General features: G+C 50.4%; 1 protein-coding gene across 3 annotated transcripts in view; it reads left to right on the top strand.

The window, feature by feature from the left end:
• The first annotated feature begins 1,763 nt into the window (after positions 1–1,763).
• Positions 1,764–27,496, top strand: part of LOC140403922 (protein phosphatase 1 regulatory subunit 29-like) — a 494,277-nt gene continuing 468,544 nt past the window's right edge. For all 3 annotated transcript variants that reach the window (XM_072492171.1, XM_072492168.1, XM_072492170.1), the window contains exons 1-2: positions 1,764–1,980; positions 4,506–4,693. The gene's annotated coding sequence lies outside the window, so the exon portion shown is untranslated. The remainder of the gene's footprint in view (positions 1,981–4,505; positions 4,694–27,496) is intronic.

The following is a 27,496-nucleotide window of genomic DNA, read 5'->3' as shown; positions in this document are numbered from 1 at the left end:
TAGGAATCTGTTTCCTTTGTAGGCATATTCAGTGACTCGGCCTCCACAGCCTTCTGTGATAGTGAATTCCACAGGTTCACCATCCTCTGATTGAAGAAGTCACTTCCCATCTCAGTCCTAAATGGCCTACTCTGTATCCTGAGGCCGTGACCCCTTCTTCCAGACCCCAACGCCCAACCAGAGGAAACAAGGTCCCTGTATCCGATCTGTCCAGCCTTATCAGAATTTTACGTTTCAATTAGATCCCCTCTCGTTCTTCTAAATTCCAGTCAATACAGGCTTGGTGGAACCAATCCCTCCTCATAGTCCAATACGCAATCTGCAGACTCTATCACATGCAGACCATGTGGTACGAAGTCCAACATGCACCTACTGACCCAACAACCATATTTTCAACCCGTTCCTACTTACAGGCTCATCTCCAGTTGATCCCACCTACTGTTAATATACAGTTAACAGACTAGTCCACTAGAGTTGAATGGCCTATTTCTATGAGGTACCTTCTATGCAATTCCAGTTCCCGTCTGCATGAGTTCCTAATCTTAACCGTATCCATCCAGATCCAGGGCGGCACGTTGGCAGAGTGGTTAACACTGCTGTCTACGGTGCTGAGGACCCGGGTTTGATTCTGACCCCAGGTCACTGTCCGCGTGCAGTTTGCACATTCTCCCCGTGTCTGCGTGGGTCTCACCCCCACAACCCAAAGATGTGCAGGTTAGGTGGATTGGCCACGCTAAATTGCCCCTTAATTGGGAACAAAATAATAATTGGGTACTCTAGATTTATGTTTCAAAATCCATCCATATCCAGAGTCAGACCGGGCTAGATCAAGGATGGACTGATGGCTTGAGCTCTGAATTATTCATGTCTCGGTGATAAAAAAAAGAATCACAAAGCTTAACTATCTCAACGGGATCGTGGAGCACAGTGGATAACGTTGGACTTGCAGCTTAATGCTGGGTGGCTTTGCACTGCAGATGTATCTGGGAATCCCTCGCAAAAACTAGACTGATTCGAAACTGCTTTGTTTGGAACCCACCCGGTCGCTGGGAGGTGCCAGGCGGGAGATTTGGGGAGACGGAACAATATGGCGGGGTTAATCAGCCTTGGGCTATTCCTGAAAGCCCCGGGCTCGAGGTCAGGGCAGAGGCCTGGAGGAAAGTTTTCACCCCCTCTTCCCGCCCCCCCCCTCCCCCCCCCAGCAAGACCACTCGGCCCATCGAGTCTGCGTTGGCCATCAAACACCAATCTCGTCTAATCCCATTATTCAGCCTTGTGTTGCTTGTCCAGAACAAGTGAAATGAAAATCGCTTATTGTCACAAGTAGTCTTCAAATGAAGTTACTGTGGAAAGCCCCTAGTCGCCACATTCCGGCGCCTGTTCACGGAGGCTGGTGCGGGAAGTAAAGACTTTCTCCCAGTTGTCATGGCTGGGGACATAATTATGGATGTAGATCTGTAACTACACGTTATGCATCTATTCCTTTCAATATTCCACACTGTTCCCCTTCAAGCTAGCTGTCTAGAAAAATCCTACTCCAGCTGGGAGCGACATGTTGCAGTGCTAAAAGCTGAACCTTTTTCAATCAAGCCAGCCTTGAATTAATCAGCTTCTTTCGAGTAGTAATAAAATTCCAGCCTGGTGCAGGAGCTCTGAGCATCAGCAGTGGGCTTCCCACCCTCTCTCTTCTTTTCCCTCTGTCTATGTGTGTGCGTTTGCTTGTGTGGATGTGTGTGTATACAAGAGAGGGAGTCAGTGTGAGAGAGGGAGAGAGCAAACCAGTCAGCGAGAGACTATGTGGGGTTAGCTGTCCACGCACACACACACACACCAACCCACGGCATTGCAGAACTCACAGCGGCTATTATCCATTTAATCCTCGAAATTTCACTGAAAGGGGATTTTTTTCCCCTTCACATATTGGCAAGTCGAGTCATCTGTGGTCCAACCTTGGAGCTGGAAGCAGCCTTTCTGTCTAAGGTATGGAACGTATTTACCCTTGCTGCCTGGGAAAGAGAAATCTCTATAATTCCTTATTTTTTGCTGTTGCATGCATTGGAAGTGTCTGTGTGTGTGAGAGGGGGAGAGAGAGACAAGCTGCAAGTTAGCTTTTTTTTGTAAAAGGGTGGGGGGGGGGGGGGGCGGAAGGATGGTTTGTGCTATCAAGGATCTGGTTTAAAAAATAATAATAAAAGCCTTCAGTCTTGGGTGAAGGGGAAATGGATTTTCAAAAAATATAACATATAGAGTAGGTAGCTTGAAGCAGAAATAGCAGAGCAATAAATTATCAGCTGGGAGAGGAGGTGTGGTGAACACAGAAAATAAAAGCAATATAAATGTGTGTCTATTATCTGATGTGAGATCTATTTGGTAACGCTGACTTATGCCTCAGTCAGTAGATTCACAGAGGCTTGCGTTGGTTGCTGGATTGTGTGGCACCCTAATGAAATTTGCAAGTCTTCAGCGCTTCCTGAAACTGAGTTACTGCACCTTAGCAAAGAAGTGATTTGTGTGTGTGCGTGTGTGTGTGAGAGACTTTGATTAAATGGAGCATGAGTATTATTACGTCGCATTGCCAGCAAAGTAAAAAAAAAAATCTCATAATACTTAATTCAGGGGCTTGACTGATGATTGCATGGGTGATATATATTGCAGCAATCTTTTACTTGGTAATGAAGGGGCATAGCCTTGCAATGAAACTGTGCATTGAAAAAGAAAACACTCGGATACATTGAGTTGGAATCTCCTGCACAGGGATCTTACATTTCTGACTCAATGCCTGGATGTAAGTTTCGGTAACAATGGATGAAATGACCCCCTGATCCACACAATGTCGAGATCCGCTGACATGTACTGTAACATGGGAAAGATGTGTGCTAATGATTCCTATTTTCAGTCATCCTGTTCCTGACAATAAGCCTTTGAATAGGTGATTGTGAAAATGGAACAATTGCTACCTTGGACTAAATAACAGTCTTTGCAATAGCCACACATCGCTGTATGCGGTAACGTTTAGCAAATGCTGTGGGTAGGCGATTGCGTGCATGGGCATATAACTACATACTGTTGCATATAGGAGATTGCATGTTTTGTCTAGAAATCTATCGTAAATCATAACTAGTTGGAGTAGGCAGAGGAAATGCTGGAGCGGGGATGATGGGGGAATATGTTCCAGAAGTCATGTGCAAAAAATAATATGAATGGGTGGGCAGTTAACCGGATGAGTGTATCAATGCATGTACACAAACAGGTTAAATGGAAAGTTTATGTAAAATTATTTTGACTTCAGGAACTCCTGCTGTTAGCATCCCTTGAGATATGGTGCGGGAGTCTTGTTGGCATTCTGCTTTGGTTACCAGATGTTGAAGGTCTCTGATCTGAGACTGTTAAACAAATTTGCAAAGCTGTACACGGCTGAATGAGGAGAGTCTTGATTTGAGCATTCTGATCTATAATGCATGAACTATGTGAATCAGACTGCATAGACATAACTATCTGTTTGTTTATACATGTACGTCTGTACCTCTATCTACTTTGGGATGTATAAATGATGGGCCTTAATGTATATTACAGATTGCCGCACAAACGTGTTAAGTGTGTGCCGTCTCAGATGTGTTCGGCATTATTTGCATTGGGTTTAGATTGTGTTAGATGTGATATATACAACACAGAATAGTTCTGCATATATTCTGTGACGCCTATCAGCCATCAATAAATATATGTGTATTAAAAATATCTGCTTGTCAGTTTGTTTCAAAGTCTATATGGCTACATAAATTATATCTATATTCATTGCAGTGCTAATGTAAGCCTACTTGTGACAATAAAGATGATTATATCTCTTATCTAACCATCATCTACCTCTGAGAATTACTTTTTAAAATCTTTCTATTTATCTATCTATCTATCACTCACTCACTCCATCTTTCTCTCATTCACTTTATCTATCTATCTATCTATCTTTCACTCACTCACTCTATCTTTCTCTCACTCATTTTATCTATCTATCTTTCTATCTATCTATCTTTCTCGCACTCACTCTTTCTTTCTCTCACTATCTATCTATCTATCCATCCATCCATCCATCCATCTATCTATCTATCTATCTATCTATCTATTTATCGATCTATCGATCTATCTATCTATCTATCTTTCACTCACTCTATCTCTCCATCTCGCTCTTTATCTAGTATATATCCGTTATCTATCTCTGTATCATTTGTATCCATATACATTTGTGTCAACCCACTTTTTTTTGCTGCATGTATCTAAATATATTCTCTCTCTCTATGCCTGTGTCCATTTATTTTTCTCTCCCTCCCTCTGTCTATTTCTATTCATCTATCTGTTTAAATCCCTTTCTCCCGCAAAATGCACGTACGTATCATCTTTCTAATTTGCTCTCCGTGTTGTACTGTTGTAACAGCTGAGTTGCTGTTGGGTGGGCAGGAGGTATGTGTCTCTGCGATTTCATCAATGTTTTGTAAAATGTATTTCTATCGCAGGGTTCGAACCCCAGCCCCTGGAACTGAGACTCAAGTGCATCCTACAAGGACCAACGAAAGGAAATCGAATACCTTGGTTTTTAATTCAACATAATAGACATTAAGAGGACCAGGGGATTTTATTCGGCTGGGATAGAAGAGGAAAAGTCCAAGGATATAATCGGTTTTGAACTGAAATCATCGAGACGGTAAGACATGTTTTCATATCTTATCCATGAGAACCCCTTCTCTGTGCTTTTTGTGCACAGATGTTTCCTTGTGAGTGAGGAAAGCATCAAAACACATCAAATACTGTTTTATTGCACAGGCGTTGATTAAAATGTCTTTTACTGATCACCTCTGGAGATGTAACATGCAGATAATGTGTGCCAGGGTTACAAGTTGACTGGAGATGCTCCTTCGTGGTGTGGCTTGAGATGAAGTTATGATTGGCTAGAACGGTGGGAAAGCACAATTTTTCTTCGAGCTTTGGACCCTCTTGAGTTACATCTGAGGCAAGAGTGCGAACTGAATTTCTTTTTGCTCCTTCATGTTAAAAAGAAATGACATTAACGCGACGCTATGGTTTAGCAAACGAATGCAGCATCTGCAGGCTTCAGAGGGGGCATCGGCAAGTATGGATTGTTCACAACTATGAGGGATTTTGATCGAGTTAAATAGGGAGGAGCTGTCTCCATTGGCTGCAGAGTTGGTCACCGAAGGACACATTTAGTTAACTGACCAAAGAACCAGGTAGGAGGAAAGATAGAAAGAGTTTATTTTAATGCATCGTAGTAATCTAGAACTCAATGACTGAAAACATGTTGGATTCAATAGGATGGTTTTGGATATATGCTTGAAAAGGACATATTTTCAGGGATACAAGGAGAGGACAGACGATTGGGATCAAGTGGATAGCTCTTTGGATGGGCTGAATGGTCTCCTTCAGTGTTGGAGGACCCCTTAACTGGGATCTGGAGATAGCTGCCTCTGTGTTTGGCTTTCGCTGTCATACCCTAGCTCATGTCTTTTAACTGCCTGCTTCTAATTGGGACGTCCCAGCAAAACAAGATCACTGCACATAAGCGCCTCAGTTCGGCCGAGATAGATTAACGCTGTAAATCATTTTGCACAACGGCGGAGAGTTGATGATTTCACAGTGCGGAAGGAGGCTATTCGGCCCATCGGGTCTGCACCGACCCTCTGAAAGAGCTCCCCACCTAGGCCCAATCCCCCGCCCTATCCCCGTAACCCCACCTAGGGGCAATTTAGCGTGGTCAATCCACCTAACCGCATCTTTGGACTGTGGGGAGGAAACCGGAGCACCCGGAGGAATCCCACGCAGACACGGGGAGAACGTGCAGACTCCGCACAGTCACCGGAGGTCGGAATTGAACCCGGGTCTCTGGCGCTGTGAGGCAGCGGTGCTAACCACTGTGCCACCGTGCCGCCCCTGATTTGCCCTGCTTGCCCCGATAGCCTTTGCAAAACTTGCAAACCACTTGTTCTGTGCTGGCGGAGGAACCAATGGCTGACTGAGCACCTCCACAGTCTTGCCTTCCAAACCTCCCTTGAACCCTCCCCCCTCCCTCCGAAGGAGCGTATCTCACTCACATCATTCCACTGGTCCACATGGCGCTTTCGCGAGGAACGGGGGGTCCCCGGGGACACGGAAAGCTTATTAACATGGGTTTAATTGGTTAAGCAAATGGGGGATAATAGGTGGCCGGCAATGATTTGCGAGGCAGCGGTTTAATTGAATAGTTCTGACTGTGACATCAACTCAATTGCTGCCTCAAACAGACTTGACAGATATTACTGAGGCTCTATCAAATATAGCTGTTGTTTACCAAGCCTTGGCATTTACATATTGTACCATTACATGGCAGGCGTGCTGGGTGTGGAAAGCAAAGAGTGTGACTTTCATGAAGGAAGCAGTGATAAGGACACCAGCAGCCCATCATTCCTTTAACTCCCGCATTAGTAAACTGCATTACTGTCTAATCCTACATATGTTATATGAGAGACACATTTGAGGATTACCTATCCTTTACAATGTGTAGACATGTACAGATTTCTTGTGGCATTCTGCTGTTTTCCTTTTTTCTGTGCTTTCTTGACCTGAGGGGTTTCATGGCAGACAGTGACAGTCAGCGCTCACTGGCGATGTGTTACATTGTCTCAGGAGCCAGAGAAGTTAGGTTTTAGCTGTATCGTCTTTCTCCCCCCCCCCCCCCCCCCCACCCTTCCTCCTCCCCCCCTTCCTCCTCCCCCTTTCCTCCTCCTTCCCCGTCTTACGTTGCACACAGCACAGTTCAGATCCTGCTGCTGTAAGCTGATCAGCCACACCGACTGTGGGGCAGCCATAGAATTCACAGCACAGCCACAGACCATTTGGCCCAACTAATTCTATCAATCCATAGAATCCCTACAGTGCCGAAGAAGGCCATTTGGCCCATCGCCTCTGCACCGACCTTCTGAAAGAGCACCCCCCACCACGCCCTAGGCCCACTCCCCCACCCTATCCCTGTAACCCCATCTAACCGTCACGTCTTTGGACACTAAGGGGCAATTTAGCACGGCCAATCCACGTAACCTGAACATCTTTGGACACGAAGGAGCAGTGCACGTCTCTGGACAGTGGGAGGAAGTCGGAGCACCCGGAGGAAACCCACGCAGACACAGCTAGAACATGCAAACTGGGCTAAGGGACAGATTGGAGGTTGGGGGCGATGGCTGCCTGTGGGCGGACCGGTGGAGGCACGGAGCATGGGCTGGTGGCGGGCCCAAAAAAGGGGATGGCTGATCGGCGGATTGGGTGGGGGGGGGGGGCAATGAGCCCCCCAACTAGGCTGATCACCTGGAATGTTCGAGGGTTAAATGGGCCGGTCAAGAGGACACATGTGTTCGCACACCTTAGGGGACTGAAGGCGGACGTGGTAATGTTGCAGGAGACGCACCTTAGAGTAACTGACCAGATTAGATTGAGGAAAGGCTGGGTCAGTCAGGTCTTTCACTCGGGACTAGACTCAAAGACTAGAGGGGTCACTATCCTGATCAATAAGCGGGTGGTGTTTGGGGCGGGTAGAATAGTCTCGGCTGTGGGAGTTCGGTACATTCTGGTCAGTGGGAAACTGGAGGGGGTGCAGGTGGTATTAGTAAATGTGTATGCGCCAAATTGGGATGAAGTGGAGTTTATAAAGAGGATGCTGGGGAAGATACCGGACCTGGACTTGCACAGGTTGGTCATGGGAGGGGACTTCAACACAGTTATTGACCCAGGCATGGACCGGTCAAGCTCTAAAACGGGCAGGGTGCCAGCAATGGCAAAGGAACTAAAAGGGTTCATGGAGCACATGGGGGGGGGTGGATCCATGGAGATTTGGGCAGCCGAGGGTGAAGGAGTTCTCCTTCTACTCACACGTGCATAAAGTGTACTCCCGGATTGATTTCTTTATTTTGAGCAGGGCCTTACTGGCAGGGGTGGTGGACACGGGGTACTCGGCGATCACAATCTCAGACCATGCTCCGCACTGGGTCGACCTGCAGGTTAGTAAAGACTTTAACCAGCGCCCGCACTGGAGGTTAGATGTGGGACTTTTGGCTGACGAAGGGGTGTGTGAGCGGCTGAGGAAATGTATTCAGAACTACCTGCAGGTCAACGACACGGGGGAAATTTCAGCAGCGGTGGTCTGGGAAGCACTGAAGGCGGTGGTCAGAGGGGAGCTGATCTCGATACGGGCCCATAGGGAGAAGGTGGACAGGGCAGAGACAGACCGACTGGTAAAGGAGATACTACAGATTGATAGGATGTATGCGGAGACCCCGGAGGCAGGGCTTTTAAGGGAACGGCAGAGGCTACAGGCGGAGTTTGGCTTGTTAACCACAGGGAGGGCGGTGGAGCAGCTGAGAAAGGCGAGGGGGGCGATCTAGGAGCATGGAGAGAAGGCTAGCAGAATGCTTGCACAGCAGCTCAGAAAGAGGGAGGCAGCCAGGGAGATAGGGAAAGTAAATGATGGAGATGGGAACCTGGTTGGAGATTCGGCAGGGATGAATAAGGCGTTTAGGGATTCCTACAGTAGGCTGTATAGGTCGGAACCCCCTACAGGGCCGGAGGGGATGAGGCACTTCTTGGAGGGGCTGAATTTCCCAAAGGTGGACGGGGAACTGGTAGAAGGGCTGGGGGCCCCGATTGGGTTGGAAGAGATAGTGGAGGGTCTGAAGGCTATGCAGTCGGGTAAAGCCCCGGGGCCGGACGGGTACCCAGTGGAGTTTTATAAAAGGTTCTCTGGGATATTGGGGCCGGTGTTGATGAGGATGTTCAATGAGGCAAGGGAAAGAGGGATGTTGCCCCCGACATTGTCACAGGCAACGATTTAGCTGATTCTGAAGCGGGACAAGAACCCGGAGCTGTGTGGGTCCTCCAGGCCGATATCCCTGTTGAATATGGATGCCAAAATGTAAGAAGGTTGTTAAATGTGATCATGATGCCCCCCGAAGGTAGGGAGGTGGAGGTAGTGATCGCAATGGATGCAGAAAAGGCTTTTGATCGGGTAGAATGGGATTATCTGTGGGAGGTACTGGGACGGTTCGGATTTGGGCGGGGCTTTATCGACTGGGTCAGGTTGCTGTATCAGGCTCCTGTGGCAAGCGTACGGACGAATAGGACTACATCGGACTATTTTAGACTGCACCGGAGGACGAGACAGGGTAGTCCCCTCTCCGCACTGTCGTTCGCGCTAGCTATAGAGCTGTTGGCAATTGGGGGGGGGAGAGAGAGAGAGTGAGAGAGAGGGGGTGGCACACAGAGTTTCGCTCGATGCAGATGATCTGCTTCTGTATGTATTGGACCCAATAGAGGGGATGGAAGAAATCATGCGGATTCTAGCGGAATCTGGCCGGTTTTCTGGGTATAAGCTAAATATGGGGAAAAGTGAGATGTTTGCGGTCCAGGCGAGGGGACAGGCGATTGGAGGAGCTGCCGTTTAGATTAGTAAGGGGAAGCTTTAGGTATCTAGGCATCCAAGTGGTGCGGGAATGGGACCGGCTGCGTAAATTAAATCTGGCCCGACTGGTAGACCAAATGAAGGACGATTTTCGGAGATGGGACGCTCTTCCGTTGTCACAGGCTGGAGGGTGCAGGCGATGAAGATGACGGTTCTCCCGCGATTCCTGTTTGTATTTCAGTGTCTCCCCATCTTTATTCCACGGTCCTTTTTTAAACGGGTCAACAAAGTGATCACGGGCTTTGTCTGGGCGGGCAAGACCCCGCGAGTAAGGAAGGTAATGCTTGAGCGGAGTCGGGGAGAGGGCGGGCTGGCGCTGCCAAATTTTAGTTACTATTACTGGGCGGCGAATATAGCCATGATCAGGAAGTGGGTGGTGGGGGTGGGGTCGGCATGGGAGCGTGTGAAGGCGGCTTCATGCAAGGGCACCAGTCTAGGGGCGTTGGTAACTGCGCCTCTGCCGTTCCCGCCGGCACGGTACTCCACCAGCCCCATGGTGGCGGCGGCCCGGAGAGTCTGGGGGCAATGGAGGAGACATGTGGGAGCAGAGGGAGCATCGGTCTGGTCCCCAATCTGTAATAATCACAGGTTTGCCCCGGGAAGTATGGATGGGGGGGTTCCGGATATGGCGGAGAGAAGGGATTGAAATGATGGGGGATATGTTTCTGAGGAGAGCTTTCCGAGTATGAGGGCGCTGGAGGAGAAGTTTGGGTTGGCGAGGGGAAACTAATTCAGGTATCTGCAGGTGCGGGACATCCTATGTAAACAGGTGTCAACCTTCCCTCTCCTACCGCTAAGGGGGATTCAGGACAGGGTAGTTTCCAGAGGGCGGGTAGGAGAAGGGAGCGTCTCTGACATTTACAAGGAACTTATGGGGTCAGAGGAGACGCAGACCGAGGAGCTGAAGCGCAAGTGGGAGGAGGAGCTGGGAGGAGAGATAGAGGATGGTCTATGGGCGGACGCGTTGAGTAGAGTCAACGCGTCCGCAACATGTGCCAGGCTCAGCCTGATACAATTCAAGGTCGTTTATCGGGCTCACATGACAGTGACCCGGATGAGCAGATTATTTGGGGTGGAAGACAGGTGCGCAAAATGTGTGGGAGGACCAGAGAACCATGTCCGCATGTTCTGGACATGTCCGAAGCTTAGGGGGTTTTGGCAGGGGTTTGCAGATGTCATGTCCACGGTGTTAAAAACAAGGGTGGCACTGAGTCCAGAGGTGGCGATTTTCGAGGTGTCGGAAGACCCGGGAATCCAGGAGGAGAAAGAGGCAGATGTTCTGGCCTTTGCTTCCCCGGTAGCCCGGAGACGGATACTATTGGGTTGGAGAGACTCAAAGCCCCGAAGTCGGAGACCTGGCCATCGGACATGGCTAGCTTTCTCTGTTTGGAGAAAATCAAGTTCGCCTTGAGAGGGTCACTGTTAGGGTTCACCCGGAGGTGGCAACCGTTCGTCGACTTCTTCGCGGAAAATTAATCGTCAGCAGAAGGGGGGGTGGGGGTTAGGTTAGCTTACAGTAGGGGGTTAATAAAGGTGGGACCTGTAAGGGAGGGAGACGGCTTTTGCACTTTGTTTATAGTTTCATGTACATTGTTTAATTTGTTGTTGTTATAATACCCAAAAAATACCACAATAAAATGTTTATTAAAAAAAAAAGAACATGCAAACTCCACACAGAATTTGAAATATTTTTTTTTATAACCGGCACATGATGTCAGACTGTTGATCTGTACGGCGCGATTCTGCAGCATTTCATGGGATTGAATTAATCATACAATCCCTACAGTGCAGAAGGAGGCCATTTGGTCCATCGGGTCTGCACCGACCCTGGGGTAGCATTGTGGCGCATTGGTTAGCACAGCTGCTCATGGCGCCAAGATCCCAGGTTCGATCCCGGCTCTGGGTCACTGTCCGTGTGGAGTTTGCACATTCTCCCCGTGTTTGCGTGGGTTTCACCCCCACAACCCAAAGATGTGCGGGGTAGGTGGATTGGCCATGCTAAATTGCCCCTTAATTGGAAAAAATGAATTGGGTACTGTAAATTTTTAAAAAAAGGAAAGAGCTCCCTACCCAGACCCACTCCCTCGCCCTCATCCCGTAACGCCACCTACCCTGCATATCTTTGGATGCCAAGGAGCAATTGTAGCATGGCCAATCCACCTAACCTGCACACTTTTGGACTGCGGGAGGAAACCGGAGCACTCGTAGGAAACCCATGCCGACAGGGGGGAGAACGTGCAAACTCCACACAGACAGTCACCCAAGGCTGGAATTGAACCCGGGTTCCTGGCGCTGTGAAACAGCAGTGCTAACCACTGTGACACCACGCCGCCCGGAATCGTTTGATTCCCTCGTTTGGATATCTAGCTTTCCCTGAAAGAACTTCATGCTATTTGCCATAACTACTTCTTGTGGTATTGAATTACACATTCTAAGCACTCTCTTGGTAAAGCTGAATCTGCTGTATTCCCTATTAGATATATTAGGGACTATGTTATAAGCTTTAGCCCATAGTTTTGAACTCCCTGACAAGTGAAGCATTTTCTCTCTCTCTACCTTATCAAACTCTATCATAATCTTCAAGCCCTCTTCAAGAATTGCTATGAATGGTTGTTTGGGTTGCACGGGAAGGGTCACAAGAGTTAGTTATCTGCATCCATCTCTCTGTGTGGCCTTTAGGAACATGGGGAACAGGCGTGAAGCCTTCAGCCTGTTCTGCCACTCGTTTCGATCATGGCCGATCTCCACATCAATTCCATGTATTCGCCCTATCCCCCTAACCCAGTGTTCTTCAAACTTTTTTTCCGGGCACCCACTTTTACCAACCGGCCAACCTTCGGGACCCAACCCAGCCGACCTTCGGGACCCAACCTGGCCGACCTGCGCGACCCACGCCGGCCAACCTTCGCAACCCACCATTTTCTCTTACCTTGTTTGCTGCTGATAAAAATGGAGAAAGTGGTTTTGGGTCCCTTTGGCCCTCGTACACGCTCCTCCAATGGAACCTGTTGGATGAAGGTGAAGCCTTCCTGTGTCGGAAAGTATGGAGTCTCCATTTGTTTTACATGTTCGTGGCCATTTTAAAGGCCGCTTGCAGCTGGCGTTATTAAAAGCCGGCTGCTGCGCGGGGATTTGCGCGATCGGGAAGGACGGCTCCGCGACCCTCCCGACACCCGCCCGTGACCCACCCGTGGGTCGTGCCCCCGAGTTTGAAGAACACTGCCCTAACCCCACCTAACCATTGGACACTATGGGGCAATTTAGCATGGCCAATCCACCCAGCCTGCACATCTTCGTGTCTTGCCTATTTTCCCACCAATGTTTCCTTTCAATATGCGGAGACACAGCTGACAGGTAAAACACCTCAGCGTAGGACATCATTTAGGTTGAAAATAGGGTTGCCAACCCTCCAGGATTGCCCAGGAGTTTCCAGGAATAAAAGGTGAATCTCCAGGACACTGCTGAGAGGAACCCAGAAGAAAAATCAGTGGGACTTTGCCTTATCTTTCAATTGTTAAGTTTATTAGTCATAAAAACATTGGAGATGTGGGGCTGGGGAAGGCATCTTTTCTGGTTAGGGCAATTGACGTTTGAAGGCCATGTGATGAAACCTCCAGGAATAGGTCCATCCAGAGTTGGCAACCCTAATTGAAAATATGGATACATTTGACCATGAAGTACCGATTTGACGACGTTAGACTTGGTTTTTGACTTGAGATTGCAGAAGTCTGAGGGAGTTAAGGGGTTGAGGAATTTAAATCATGGCAGCACAGTGGTTAGCACAGTTGCTTCGCAGGGTCCCAGGTTCGATTCCCCACTGGGTCACAGTCTGTGCGGGGTCTGCACATTCTCCCCGTGTCTGCGTGGGTTTCTTCCCCCAGTCCAAAGATGTGCAGGTGAGGTGGATTGGCCACGCTAAATTGCCCCCTGAGGGTCCAAAAAGGTTTGGTGAGGTTACTGGGTTAGGGGGATAGGGTGGGGAGGCGTGGGCTTAAGTAGGTTGCTCTTTCCAAGAGCCGGTGCAGACTCGATGGGCCGAATGGCCCTCTCCTGCACTGTAAATTCTATGATTCTATAAGATTATTGATAATAGTAATGTAAAACCAAGAGTGGGCCATCCCCCCCCTCACCCTCCCCCACATCGAACATGTTCTGCCATTCGATTAGGTGATGGGGTGTTCTGTATCTTAAACTTCACCCATACGCCTCGGGCGCAATTTTCCGGCCCTTCCCACCGGTGGGATCTTCCATCCTGCAGAAGGTGACACCCCCCCCCCCCCACTCCATGATGGCGAGTTCCCCGGTGGCAGGGCGGGCGCGCCAGGCAAAACGGCGTAGACATCGGCCAGAACGGAAGATCCCGCCAGCTGTCTCTGCTGCGGGTGGGGAATCCCCCCCATCAGTTCCATGGCCCCGAATAAAAATGAACATTAGTTTTGAATTTGGCAATTTACCTTCAGCCTCAGTCGCGTTTCTGGATTGGTTCCAGGTTGTCACTACCCTTTATATGGACAAGTGCTTCCTGGCATCATCCTCGAACAACGCTTACTTTAAGATTATGCCCCTTTGTTCTGGTCTTTTCCACCGGAGGAAATATTTTCTCTCTATCAACCCTTTCAAATCCTGTATTCATCATCTATCTAGGCACCAGTGGCTGGTTTAGCACAGAGCTAAATCGCTGGCTTTTAAAGCAGACCAAGGCAGGCCAGCAGCACGGTTCAATTCCCATACCAGCCTCACCGAATAGGCGCCGGAATGTGGCGACGAGGGGCTTTTCACAGTAACTTCATTGAAGCCTACTTGTGACAATAAGCGATTTTCATTTCACCATCCATCAGATCACCCCTTAATCTTCTGCATTCAAGGGGACACAAGTCTCGCCTATGCAATGCTATCAAACTGGTGGCAGAGTCGACTCAGGAGGCTGAATCTCTTGCCCTAACCCTCTCAGTAACCTCTTAGACTTTTAAAATCTACAGTCAAACCCAAAGCCTAACGTCGTTCAAAATCCTCCTGCACGAAAATAATACTGGGTACCGTGTTTGTGCGGAAGAAGTTGCAAGGCTTGTATTCCTTCGGTATAAGACCATTAGACATAGGAGCAGAATTAGGCCATTCGGCCCATCGAATCTGCTCCGCCATTCAATCATGGCTGATATTTTTCTCATTCCCATTCTCCGGCCGTCTCCCCATTACCCCTGATCCCCTTATTAATCAAGAACTCTGTCTTAAAAAGGCACTCAGTGATTTGGCCTCCACAGCCTTCTGCGGCAAAGAGTTCCACAGATTCACCACCCTCTGGCTGAAGAAATTCCTCCTCATCTCTGTTTTAAACGATCGTCCCTTCAGCCTGAGGCTGTGTCCTCTGGTTCTAGTTTCTCTTGCTAGTAGAAATGTCCTCTCCACTTCCACTCTATCCAGGCCTCGTAGTATCCTGTAAGTTTCAATGAGATCTCCCCTCATCCTTCTAAACTCCATCGAGTAGAGACCAAGAGTCCTCAACCGTTCCTCATAAGACAAGGGGCGGGATTCTCCGACTCCCCGCCGGGCCGGAGAATCGCCGGGGGGCGGTGTGAATCCTGCCTCGCCGCCGGCTGCTGGATTCTCAGGCGGCGTTTTTTGGCGAAGACGGGAATCGCGCTGCGCTGGTCGGGGGCCGTTGGCAGCCCCCCCCCCCCCCCCACGGCGATTCTCCGCCCCGCGATGGGCCGAAAGGCTGCCCGTTTTCGGCCAGTCCCGCCGGCGTATATTACACCAGGTCCGTACCGGCGGGACCTGCTCTGCGGGCGGCCTGCGGAGTCCTCGGAGGGGGCGCGGGGGAATCTGGCCCGGGGGGGGGGGGGGGGCCTAGCCCGCGATCGGGGCTCACCGATCCGTGGTCGGGCCTGTACCGTGGGGGCACTCTTTCCCTCCACGCCGGCCGGTGTAACGGTCTGCCACGGCCGTCGCGGAGAAGAACCCCCCTGCGCATGCGCTGCGATGACGCCGGTACACGCTGGCGCTCCCGCGCATGCGCCAACTCGCAGCAGCCGGCGGAGGCCCTTCGGCGCCGGTTGGCGCGGCGCAAAGCCCTTCGGCGTCGGCTGGCGTGGCGCCAACCCCGCCGGCCTAGCCCCTGAAGGTGTGGAGGACTCCGCACCTTCCGGGTGGCCCGATGCCGGAGTGGTTCAAGCCACTCCTCGGCGCCTGTACGGCCCGCCCCGCCGGATAGCGGAGAATCCCGTTATTCATTCTGGGAATCATTCTTGTGAACCTCCTCTGGACCCTTTCCAAGGTCAGCACATCCTCCCTTAGATACGGGGCCCAAAGCTGCTCACAATATTCTAAATGGGGTCTGACCAGAGCCTTATACAGCCTCAAAGGTACATCCCTGCTTTCGTATTCTAGCCCTCTCGACATGAATGCTAACATTGCATTTGCCTTCCTAACTGCCGACTGAACCTGCGCGTTAACCTTACGAGAATCCTGAACTAGGACTCCTAAGTCCCTTTGTGCTTCTAATTTCTGAAGCCTATTCCCATTTAGAAAATAGTCTATGCCTCTATTCTTCCTACCAAAGTGCACAACTTCACACTTTTCCACATTGTATTCCATCTGCCACTTCTTTTCCCACTCTCCTAGCCTCACCATAGAATTTACAGTGCAGAAGGAGGCCATTCGGCCCATCGAGTCTGCACCGGCTCTTGGAAAGAGCACCCTACCCAAGGTCAACACCTCCACCCTATCCCCATAACCCAGTAACCCCACCCAACACTAAGGGCAATTTTGGACACTAAGGGGCAATTTAGCGCGGCCAATCCACCTAACCTGCACATCTTTGGACTGTGGGAGGAAACCGGAGCACCCGGAGGAAACCCACGCACACACGGGGAGGATGTGCAGACTCCGCACAGACAGTGACCCAAGCCGGAATCAAACCTGGGACCCGGGAGCTGTGAAGCAATTGTGCTATCCACAGTGCTACCGTGCTGCCCAGATCTTTCTGCAGCCTCTCTGTTTCCTCAACACAACCTGTCCCTCTACAGATCTTTGTATCATCTGCAAACTTAGCAGCAGTGCCTTCAGTTCCTCCTTCCAGTTCGTTAATGTATATTGTGAATAGCTGTGGTCCCAACACTGACCCCTGCGGAACACCACTAGTCACCGGCTGCCATCCTGAAAAGGACCCCTTTATCCCCACTCTCTGCCTTCTGCCAGCCAGCCAATCCTTTATCCATACCCCTAACACCATAGGCTTTTATCTTATCCAGCAGCCTCTTGCACCTTGTCAAAGGGTCTTCTGGAAATCCAAATAGATCATGCCCATGTATACACACGATGTCTCTCTGTAGACACCGTGGGCACTCGCTCATCAATTAGTGCTCACAGTTGTATGTGCGTTCAAGCCTAATCTTTCTGCCTCATGCCTGTGCATGTAGTATTGCAATGGGGTGGTGCAGAGCTGATTAAAATGCATTTTCCTATCACCCTGCCTCACATAGTAGTAGATGCTCAATATGTAAACACTCCTGAGTTTAAGAATCTAGGTGGCATCCCTCAGTGATTTATTTCTCGGAACAGGGTGCACTGGCAGCTTGGCAAAAAGGCTCCATATCTGTGCTGTCAGTAGGGTTGTCTAAATGTCTCCATTTCCTCGGACTAGGGAAAGAAAATACCAATCAGGAATCCCGCTCCTGATTGCTGCCGAATGGCCCCTAACCTGGGTGTCATGGTGGAACAGTCGCTGAAGGTAGGCGTGCAGGTACAGCAGGCGGTGAGGAAAGCTAATGGCACGCTGGCCTCCATAGCGAGAGGATTTGAGTAAAGGAGTAGGAATGTCTTGCTGCAGTTAGACAGGGCCTTGGTGAGGCCACACCTTGAGTATGGTGTACAGTTCTGGTCTCCTAGTTTGAGGAAGGACATTCTTGCGATTGAGAGTGTCCAGCGAAGGTTCGCCAGACTAATTCCCGGGATGGCATATGAAGAAAGACTGGATCGACTGGGCTTGTACTCACTGGAGTTCAGAAGGAGAGGGGATCTCATAAAAACATATAAAATCCTGATGGGACAGGCTGGATGCGGGAAGAATGTTCCCGACATTTGGGACATCCAGGACTAGGGGCCACAGCCTAAGAATAAGGGGTAAGCCAATCAGGACGTAGAAGAGGAAGAACTTCTTCCCTCAGAGTGTTGTGGAATTCTCTACCACAGAAAGCTGTTGGGGCCAAGCCGTTGGATATATTCAAGAGGGAGCTGGACGTGGCCCTGCAGCTAAAGGGATACACCCACAGTGCCATTTCCAGAGTGGTTTGGTGCAACGGAACAGTTTGCTCGGCCATTTCAGAGGGCAGCTAAGAGTTATCCAGATGATTGAGGATCTGGAGTCACGTCTGGGCCAGACCGGATAGGAGTGGTAGGCATCCTTCGCAAGAGAGTCAACCAGATTATTTTTGTTTTCAGGAACCACCCGGTGGCTTGGCAAGCATTATTAACAGGTCTGGCATTTTACTCAAGATCGATGAATTAATTGAATTTCCCTGTAGTTGCCAAGGTGGGATTTGAACTCGTGCCTCTGGATTACTGGTCTAATAACATGACCTCTATGCTACCATTTCCCCTTGAAGCAAACAGCCTCTGCACATTCACTGTCTGGTTTTACACAAAGGGATTAAATGCTGGGTTGAGATACTGAGGCCAGTGGAGCCAGTGTAAAACCAACATCTTCAAAAGAGAAGGGTGGAAAATTGATGCATAAGACGAGACTGTGTAAATAAATATATATGTAGTGTATTAGAAAAAAAATTCATTGACTGGGAGTGCCTCAGAAGCCTGTAATTCAGTCTGGCACTGCTGATTGTGAGAGATTGCATGAATTTCAGACTTGTAGTTAATTACATCATCAGAACCCCTTGATTGAATTACAGCCTTGCAGTTGGCTCCGAGGTACCTGCAACTTGGAATATCGTACACACAGCGGAAATGAGAGAGGACACACAGCGGAGATGGGCTAAGGCATCAGATCCCTTCATGGCTTAGCAGGTTTCCGGTGCGCAGCTGGGTCAGACACAGTGGGGAGGTGCCCGGTTCAAACCGTGGGCTCTGCTGGGTCACCTAGCCTCAGCTGGGCTGCCGATAGGCAACCGTGGTTAGGAAACTTACGTTTGCGTGGCGCCAATGACGCTGGGAGATGCCGGCTTCAAGAGGGTAGCTCATGAACGCAATCGAAAACTGTATGAGGATAGGTGACGGGTCAGAGAGTTGGATTTAACAGGCATCATAAAGCTGGGCGAGAAATGAAAATCACTTATTGTCACAAGTAGACTTCAATGAAGTTACTGTGAAAAGCCCCTAGTCGCCACATTCCGGCGCCTGTTCGGGGAGGCTGGTATGGGAATTGAACCGTGCTGCTGGCCTGCCTTGGTCTGCTTTAAAAGCCAGCTATTTAGCCCAGTGTGCTAAACCAGCCCCTAAGAGAGTAGAGAGGTTTAGGCAGCTTAAGGTCGAAACAGCTGAAGGCACGGCTGCCAATGGTGGAAGTATTAGAAACAAGGGATGTGCAAGATGGTGGAGCATAAAGATCTTGTAGGCCTGAGGCCTGCAGGAGGTTACAGATCCCTGGTTTCCAGCTCATAAGTTATAGAATCTCTCCAGCGCAGGAAGAGGCCATTTTGCCCATCGGGTCTGCATCGACCCCTCGAAAGAGCACGCTGCCCAGGTCCACTCCCCCATCCAGCCCAACCCCGTAACCGAGCCTGCCCTAAGGGGCTATTTAGCACGGCCAATACACCTAACCTGCACAACTTTGGGAGGAAACCTGAGGAAACCCACGCAGTCACGGGGAGAACGTGCAAACCCTGCACAGATAGTGACCCAAGGCCGGAATTAAACCCGGGTCCCTGGCATTGTGAGGCAGCAACGCTAACCACTGTGCCACGTGTTCCCCTAGTGGAAGGAGGCTATTTGGCCCATTGAGCCCATGCTGGCTCGCTGCAGAGCGATACAGTCAGTCTCTTTTCGGCGCTCTCTTCCCGTATCCCTGCAAGTCCATTTCCCTTCAAATTGCCCATCCAATTTCCTTTTGTAATTATTGTCCTTCTTTATCGAGGGGTAGATGGGAATGTGGAACTCGAAACACAAACAGATTAGCTATGGCCTTATTGAATGGCGAAGCAGACTCGTGGGCCCGAATGGCCTAATCCTGCCTCTATTTCGCACGTTCGTCTGACTCCACTGCCACCACTGTCTAGACAGCAAGTTCCCAAGTCATTTCCACTCACTGTGTAAAAAATAGTCTTCCTCACATCCCCCATGTCCTCTTGCCCCCAACCTCCACCCGTGTCCCCCTATAGTCCTGGTACTATGAAACAGGGAACTTTCTTTGTCTACTTTATCTAAACCTGTCCCAATCCTGCGCACTACTATCAAGTAGAATTAAGTAGGTGAAACAGGATTAGGCTGTGGAAGGTTGAAAGCGTTGCGCAGTTCAATAGCTCGCTGACATTCACTGTCAAGGCTCATGTATAATGGGCTCCTGGTTGAAGTGATGGTGTGATCCTGGAAGTGTGGATTCAACTAAGGATCTGTGCCTTCGGGGGAGGAGAAAGTTAGCCGAAAGGTTGTGTAGCAGACACATAATGATGTGTTTCTAATTTAGTCAGTGACTTTCAAAAGAATAATGAATTCAAGTAAGACGGCAAGGCAGATAATTTTTGTTATACTCATTCATGGGATGTGGGAGTCACTGTCCAGGCCCAGTTTTTGATTCCCATCCCTAATTGCCCATTAGAAGGTGGTGGTGAGCTGCAATCTAGAACCGCTGCGGCCCCTGTGGTATAGCTATGTCCACAGTGCAGTTCAGGAGGGAGCTCCAGGATATCGGCCCAGCGACAGCGAAGGAACGCCCGATGTATTTCCAAGTCAGCATGGTGAGTGACCTGGAGGGGAACCTCCAGTTGGTGGCGGGGGGGTGCAGAGGCGATTCACCAGGATCTTGCCTGGGATGGAACATTTAAGCTATGAAGAGAGGTTGGGATGGGCTTGGGTTGTTTTCGCTGGGGCAGAGAAGACTGAGGGGCGGCCTGATCGAGGTGAACAAGATTATGAGGGGCATGGACAGGGTGGATAGGGAACAGCTGTTCCCCTTAGTTGAAGGGTCATTTACGAGGGGACACAAGTTCAAGATGTGGGGTAGGAGGATTAGGGGGAATTGAGGAAAATGTTTTTTAGCCAGAGGATGGTGATGGTCTGGAACGCCCTGCCTGGGAGGGTGCTAGAGGCGGGTTGCCTCACACCCTTTAAAAAGTACCTGGATGAGCACTTGGCGCGTCTTAATATTCAAGGCTATGAGCTGGCAAATGGGATGAGGTAGGCAGGTCAGGTGTCTTTCATGCATCAATGCAGACTCGATGGGCCGAAGGGTCTCTTCTGCCCTGTATTATTCTGTGATTCTGTTCCCATGAACCTGTTGGTGCAGCACATCTTGCAGATGGTGCACCTGGCTGCCACTGTGCATTGATGGTGGAGGGAGTGAATGTGTAAGGTGGTAGATGGGGTGTCCATCAACCTCAACTTGTCCAAAACTTAAAAGGAGCACGATGAGTTTGGGGGAATCGGCCTGGAATTTCTGTGGGAATTCTCTGGTGGGAAATTGATGGGAAGATGGGAAAACCAATGTCAGTGGTTAAAAATAACAGCCAAAGCCATTTCTTTGGGTTGCTATGGCTTCCCACCACGGTTACAGCAAGACATTGGGAGGCCTCCTCAGGGGCATTGTCCTTTTCAGTGAGGTGTAGGGTGAAGTCACCATTCTCTTTCTGGTGCACCTTGTAGACCGTACACACTGCTTCGTCTGTGGGTCGGTGCTGGTGGGAGTGAATGACGATGATGGTAGATGAGGTGCCAATCAAGCGGGGCTGCTTTGTCCTGGATGGTGCCGAGCCTCATTGAGTGTTGTTGGAGCTGCGCTCATCCAGGCAAGTGGGGAGTATTCCATCACACTCCTGACTTGTGCCTTGTTGATGGTGGACAGGCTTTGGGGAGTCAGGAAGTGAGATACTCGCCGCAGGATTCCCAGCCTCCGACCTGCTCTTGCAGCCACAGTATTTATATGGTTGGTCCAGTTTAGTTTCTGGTCAATGGTAACCCCCAGGATTTTGAGAGTGTCAGGCAGCACGGTAGCAGAGTGGTTAGCACAGTTGCTTCACAGCTCCAGGGTCCCAGGTTCGATTCCCGGCTTGGGTCACTGTCTGTGCGGAGTCTGCGCGTTCTCCCCGTGTCTGCGTGGGTTTCCTCCGGGTGCTCCGGTTTCCTCCCACAGTCCAAAGATGTGCAGGTTAGGTGGATTGGCCATGTTAAATTGCCCTTAGGTTAGGTGGGGTGACTGGTTTACGGGGATAAGGTGGAGGTGAGGGCTAAAGTAGGGTGCTCTTTCCAAGAGCCGGTGCAGACCTGATGGGCCGGATGGCCTCCTTCTGCTCTGTAAATTCTATGATCTATGATTCAACCATAGTAATGCCATTGAATGTCAAGGGCAGATGATTAGACTCATGAACGTGAGGTTTACCTGAGCAATCAGTAGCTCTCCAGCTATGCAGGAAGATATCTCGAGAGAAATCCTGTTCAGAATCAAACAAGGGGTTGGTTGCAACAACAGAAAATGTTAACCCTGGGCTGAGTTCACCAGCCCTTCCCATTGGTGGAATTCTTCCCGCCACAGCTGACCCCAACGCGGTCGAGAAATGCAAATCGCCACTGACCTCGACGGGACAGGTCTCGCTGCCAGCTGATGGCAAGCTGTGTGCGCTGGGGGAAAACTCGCCGCGGTGGAGGGGTGAGGGGTTGGAGAATTCCGCCCTCTGTTTCTCCCTCCACAGATTCTGCCACCGTACTGCAGTATTTTGCCTTGGTTGCATGAGGCTTTGGACGATGAGCAGCAAAAGTCGAACTGTGCGTTGAAAGCGCGTTCTGGAAGCAGCAGGAGGCGTGGCCAGTCATACCACCATAGAAATGACACATCACAGAAGGGGCCATTCGGCCCATCTTGCCTATCCTGCATGTGCCTGCATGGGCGGCACGGTAGCACAGTGGTCAGCACTGTTGCTTCACAACGGCAGGGTCCCAGGTCCGATTCCTGGCTTGGGTCACTGTCTGTGCGGAGTCTGCACGTTCTCCCCGTGTCTGCGCGCGTTTCCTCCGGGCGCTCCGGTTTCCTCCCACAAGTCCCGGTGAATTGGACATCCTGAATTCCCCCTCAGTGTACCCGAACAGGCGCCGGAATGTGGCGACTAGGGGCTTTTCACAGTAACTTCATTGCAGTGTTGTTGTGAGCCTACTTGTGACACTAACGATTATTATTATTATGTTGACTTGCAGAGCTGCTTTGATGAGGTCAGATCAGGAAACCACTTGCCCCAGATTCTTCTAGTGAATCATTTCTAACCTGGAAACCTGGTTGAAGGTTCGAGACTTTTAGTACAGGCCATCACGCAAAGAGTAGCTAATGGCTCCTTTCAGCCGAGGCCTGGCACTAGGCTAGTTACTTGCCATCTCCGTTCCAAATGAAGTGATGCATTGGAGACTGGGGAATTATAGCACACCGCAGCACAGCTTAAGGTGACTCAAGTTATCGAGACTGTGCTGGCTCTTTCGGACAGCAATCCTGTTAGTCCCATCCCCCACTCTTTTACTACAGCTGCGGGATTCTTGGTTTCTTCAAGTATTTATCCACTTCCCCTTTGAAGGCTACAATTGAATCTGTGACCATCAAACCCATCAGCTTAGTGTTGCCAACTGTGATTGAATGGGCTGGTTTAGCTCACTGGGCTAAATCGCTGGCTACCAAGGCAGGCCAGCAGCACGGTTCAATTGCTGTACCAGCATCCCCGAACAGGCGCCGGAATGTGGCGACTAGGGGCCTTTCACAGTAGCTTCATTGAAGACTACTTGTGACAATAAGCGATTTTCATTTCATTTTCAATTTATTCCTAGAGGTTTCATCACATGACTTGCCCCCAAGCCCCAGCCATTAGTCAGCCAACACACCCGTCCTTGTGACACACGGCCTTCCAACGCCAATCTGAAAGTAAAAGGACTCATTACCCATTTGGATGATGCTTGACTATCAACCAAGTAGATTTTTTTTGGAGGTCCATTTTCGATATTTATATATTGGTAAAGAGAAACGAACAAAAAAAAAAAATGTTTTTTAATGCTCCAATGGTTTTTCGCCAAGGTCACACACAAAGCAGTGTCCGTCGAGATTGATCTTCAATTCCTGGAGTCTGCAGGATAATCCCGGAGGGCTGGAATCCCTGGCCGCGATTCTCCGCTCTCGCGACTAAGTGCCCACGCCGTCGTGAACGCCGTCGAAATTCACGATGGCGCGAAACGGCCCCGATCTCGGCCGATTCAGGGCCCGAAAATGGGCTAGGATCGGGGCCGCGAGAAACTTGCGTGGGGGGGCGTGTCACGAAAGCAGCGTCGTCAGCGCGCGCCGGGCATTGGCGCCGCATAAAAGCGGCGCCGCGTCGTCCACCGCGTAACTGGCGTCACCCGCGCATGCGCGGTTGCCGTCCTCCCTGAGGCCGCCCCGCAAGAAGATGTCGGATGGATCTTGTGGAGCGCGGAGGAAAGGAGGCCCTCCCACCGATCGCGGGCCAGACCCCTTTTGAGTCCTACCCCGGTTAAGGAACCCCCCTCGCACCCCCACAAGCCGCCCCCCCCCAGCGTTCCCACGCTGTTCCCGCCGACAGCGACCAGGTGTGGATGGCGCCGGCGGGAAGCCGTCATTTTAGGCAGGCCGCTCGGCCCATCAGGGCCGGAGAATAGCGGGTGTAGCGGAGAATTGCCATTTTGGGTGTCCCGGGCGATTCTCCAGCCTGCGCCGCGCAGAACCTGACGGGGCCGTTACTCGCCGCTTGGGTGAATCGCGGGAGGGCGTCGGACCGGCGTCGCGGGGATAAATGGCGCGCCAGGCGATTCTCCCAACCGGCGCGGGAGCGGAGAATCGCGCCCCCTATATCAGACGGTACACTCCAAATCCTAAGCACTCGTTGCATAAGAACAAAGAACAAAGAACAAAGAAAAGTACAGCACAGGAACAGGCCCTTCAGCCCTCCAAGCCCGTGCCGACCATGCTGCCCGTTTAAACTAAAATCTTCTACATGTCCTGGGCCCGTATCCCTCTATTCCCATTCTATTCATGTATTTGTCAAGATGCCCCTTAAATGTCACTATCGTCCCTGCTTCCACCACCTCCTCCGGTAGCTAGTTCCAGGCACCCACGGCCCTCTGTGTAAAAAACTTGCCTCGTACATCTCCTCTAAACCTTGCCCCTCGCACCTTAAACCTATGCCCCCTAGTAATTGACCCCTCTACCCTGGGGAAAAGCCTCTGACTATCCACTCTGTCTATGCCCCTCATAATTTTGTAGACCTCTTATCAGGTCGCCCCTCAACCTCCGTCGTTCCAGTGAGAACAAACCGAGTTTATTCAACCTCCCCTCATAGCTAATGCCCTCCATACCAGGTAACATCCTGTTAAATCTCTTCTGCACCCTCTCTAAAGCCTCCACATCCTTCTGGTAGTGTGGCGACCAGAATTGAACACTCTACTCCAAGTGTGGCCATAGAAAGAGCTTTTTCTCATGCCGCCTCTGACGCCTTTGCCAATCGCTTCATATCTGTGCCATTTGGTTGCTGAGCCTTCAAATCCACTGGGAGACAGAGAAGTGTGGATAATCCCCTCCAAGAAAAAGATGAGATGGGCATATCGAGAGACAGAAGCCACTCGGATCAATAATCTAAACGCAGTGCTCATAAAAAAAAAAGTTTAATGCGAAGCTTGGCCTTCGAGGCTTCCCATCAATCAGCAAGTCTCAAAAACCCACCGCACTTGCATTTTCTGCTGTTATTTCTGATATCACAGAGCTGTCCAAACTGGTACTCAAAATGATGCATCATGAAATGCATTGCTATAGTAACAGGGTAGGCTACTCCAAGCTATTACCATAATCACCAGCGGTGATGTGCAAACCGGGACAGTTCTCCGAATCTCCCCAGGTTTGGCCACTTTCCCAGCACAATGGACCTCCATTCGCTCATTTCTTCATTTTTTAATGGAGGTGGGTCAAACTAAATGCCAGCTGGTACATTGCCCGAGCTTCCCAAGCTGGCATCAAGCAGGAGCAGAGAGCCCCACTTCAATTGGGTTGAATCAGGTTTGGCTGTGTTGCTTCAGCACAGATGGAAGCACAGGGCGGCACGGTACCACAGTGGTTAGCACTGCTGCTTCACAGCACCAGAGTCTCAGGTTCGATTCCCGGCTTGGGTCACTGTCTGTGCGGAGTCTGCACGTTTCCCCTGTGTCGACGTGGGTTTCCTCCGGGTGCTCCGGTTTCCTCCCACAAGTGCTGAAAGGTGTGCTGTTAGGTGAATTGGACATTCTGAACTCTCCCTCCATGTACCCGAACAGGCGCCGGAATGTGGCGACGAGGGGATTTTCACAGTAACTTCATTGCAATGTTAATGTAAGCCTACTCGTGACAATAAAGATTATTACTAATTACATTCAATGGCATAATAAAGATTATGATTACAAAAGAGCTTTAATGGTCAACTGTCCTTCATGACATTGAAGTCAAAGGTCTCTCCCTTCCCCCCGCACCCCCTCCCCGAGCAATCTCACGTCCGCATGGGGACTTTTAACCTTTTCATTGCAGTCAGGCTGTCAACATTGGACGAGTTTGACGAGATTGACTGCGGGGTTGAGAACCTTCAGCTGTGAGGATCGATTGGAGAGGTTGGGGCTCTTCCCCCTCGGAGAGAAGAAGGCTGAGAGGAGATTTGATAGAGATGCTCAAAATCATGAGGACGGGGGGGGGGGACGGGGGGGGGGGGGGGGGGGGGGGGGGCGGCGGACGGGGGGCTGCTGGACAGAGTAGACGGGGAGAAATTGTTCCCCCTCGCCAAAGGATCGAGAACGAGAGGGCGCAGATTGAAGATGATGAAAGGAGCAAAGGTGATGCGAGAACAAACGCTTTCACACAGCGAGTGGTTTGGCGTCTGGTGGGGGCCGCTTTAGCTCAGTTGGCTGGACGGCTGGTTTGTGATGCGGAGCGAGGCCAACAGCGCGGGTTCAATTCCCCGTACCGGCTGAGGTTATTCATGAAGGCCCCCGTCTTCTCAACCTTGCCCCTCGCCCGAGGTGTGGTGACCCTCAGGTTAAATCACCCCCAGTCAGCTCTCCCCCTCAAAGGGGAAAGCAGCCTATGGTCACCTGGAACTATGGTGACTTTACCTTACTTAGGTTGGGGTCCAGAATGCGCCGCCCGGAAGTGTGGTGGAGGCGGGTTCAATCGAGGCAGTGGAGAGGCCATTAGATGATTATTTGAATCGAAACAATGTGGAGGGGTTCGGGGAAAAAAGCAGGAGAATGGCACTGAATCATGATGCTCATTTGCAGAGCAAGTATGATGGGCCAAATGGCTTCCTTCTGCACTGTAACATTTCTGTGATTCAAATCTCAGGCGTGAGCATTTTATATTTGATGTGGTGTTCCTAAGACTTGGGCAAGACAAAAAATGTGTCTTCGAAACGGCAAGGCGGTCTGCCAAGTTAGCCACATGATGTTGCACAAGAACATAAGAAATTGGAGCCCTGCTAGCCTATTTGGCTCGGTGAAGCCGCTCTGACATTCAATGTGATCACAGCTGATCCTCTGCCTGAGCTGCACCTACGTGCCTGCTCCCATATCCCTGGATTCCCGTCGTCTTCAGAAATCTGTCGCTCTCTGTCTGGCCTGAACGTACTCAGGATCTGCGGCATCTCTCTGGGGCACAGAACCCTCCCAAAGGTTCACAACCCTTTAAGGTTGAAATGAAAAATGAAATGAAATGAAAATCGCTTATTGTCACGAGTAGTCTTCAATGAAGCTACTGTGAAAAGCCCCTAGTCGCCACATTCCGGCGCCTGTTCGGGGAGGCTGGTACGGGAATTGAATCGTGCTGCTGGCCTGCCTTGGTCTGCTTTA

This window comes from Scyliorhinus torazame, chromosome 29, assembly GCF_047496885.1.
Source record: "Scyliorhinus torazame isolate Kashiwa2021f chromosome 29, sScyTor2.1, whole genome shotgun sequence".
Lineage (NCBI taxonomy): Eukaryota > Metazoa > Chordata > Chondrichthyes > Carcharhiniformes > Scyliorhinidae > Scyliorhinus > Scyliorhinus torazame.
The sequence above is the reverse complement of the archived record's forward strand: the minus strand, read 5'-3'. Positions and strand labels throughout refer to the sequence as shown.